General features: G+C 53.7%; 1 protein-coding gene across 1 annotated transcript in view; it reads right to left on the bottom strand.

Annotated features, from left to right (window-relative positions):
* The window catches only part of LOC145339314 (neural cell adhesion molecule 1-like), a 24854-nt gene continuing 23686 nt past the window's right edge, over positions 1-1168 (bottom strand). The window contains exons 14-15 of the mRNA XM_080183739.1: positions 1017-1168; positions 1-560 (exon numbers count right to left, since the gene is read on the bottom strand). The exon at positions 1017-1168 is cut by the window's right edge and continues 551 nt beyond it. The gene's annotated coding sequence lies outside the window, so the exon portion shown is untranslated. The remainder of the gene's footprint in view (positions 561-1016) is intronic.

The raw sequence follows: 1168 nt of genomic DNA, 5'->3' as shown, positions 1-1168 counted from the left end.
AACAGCTGAATATATTTCTGTACAAAGTTAATTACAGATGCAATTGGAGTGTGAACTATTAACAACAGGCACTGTGCTGGTAATAAACACAGCAAAACTGTCGCTCCCTAACTCCAGTCTGATCCTGAGCTGTTCAGGAGGCCATTCAGCCCCTCCGCTCTGAGTTCCCTCTCCCTCAGCTTTCTCTGTCCTTTGACTGAGGGTGAGGAGAGGGAGGTGACAGAGGGAGCGAGGTGATGAATTTGCCCTTTACTGGTTAGAGATTCACACTCTAACACCAGCTCTCTCCGCACGCTGCCAAAGCCCCTCAGAGAGCCGCAGCTCAGGGCTCCGGGTTTGGGCACAGACTGGATGCAGGATGCAAACAAGACATTCTCATCAAATCCACTCCATCCGGAATAAAGGGAATTATGTACAAGATTCTAGCTTCCCATCAAAAAGCAGAAAGAAATAAATACATCACACTTCATCACTGCAAGAAAATACAGACTCAAGAATCAAATTTCTCTCAGTGTGTGCAAACTCGCATTTCACCAGCACCCCCTCCCTATCTCTGTAACCTCCTCCAGCCCCTACACCCCCTCCCTATCTCTGTAACCTCCTCCAGCCCCTACACCCCCTCCCTATCTCTGTAACCTCCTCCACCCCCTACACCCCCTCCCTATCTCTGTAACCTCCTACAGTCCCCTACACCCCCTCCCTATCTCTGTAACCGCCTCCAGCCCCTACATCCCCTCCCTATCTCTGTAACCTCCGCCAGTCCCCTACACCCCCTCCCTATCTCTGTAACCTCCTCCAGCCCTGACACCCCCTCCCTATCTCTGTAACCTCCTCCAGCCCCTACACCCTTCTCTATCTCTGTAACCTCCTCCAGCCCCTACACCCCTCCCTATCTCTGTAGCCTCCTCCAGCCCCTACACCTCCTCCCTATCTCTGCAACCTCCTCCAGCCCCCTATGCCCCTCCCCATCTCTGTAACCTCCTCCAACACCTACACCCCCTCCCTATCTCTGTAACCTCCTCCAGCCCCTACAACCCTCTGAGATTTCTGCGCTTCTCCAATTCCGGCCTCTCGAGTATCCCCTGATTCCCGTCGCTCTGCCATTGGTGGCCGTGCCTTCAGCTGCCCGGAGGGGTGGGGGCTCTAAGCTCTGGAATTCCCTCCCTAA

Source organism: Carcharhinus amblyrhynchos, unplaced genomic scaffold, assembly GCF_965287045.1.
Source record: "Carcharhinus amblyrhynchos unplaced genomic scaffold, sCarAmb.v2.hapA scaffold_399, whole genome shotgun sequence".
Classification (NCBI taxonomy): domain Eukaryota; kingdom Metazoa; phylum Chordata; class Chondrichthyes; order Carcharhiniformes; family Carcharhinidae; genus Carcharhinus; species Carcharhinus amblyrhynchos.
The sequence above is the reverse complement of the archived record's forward strand: the minus strand, read 5'-3'. Positions and strand labels throughout refer to the sequence as shown.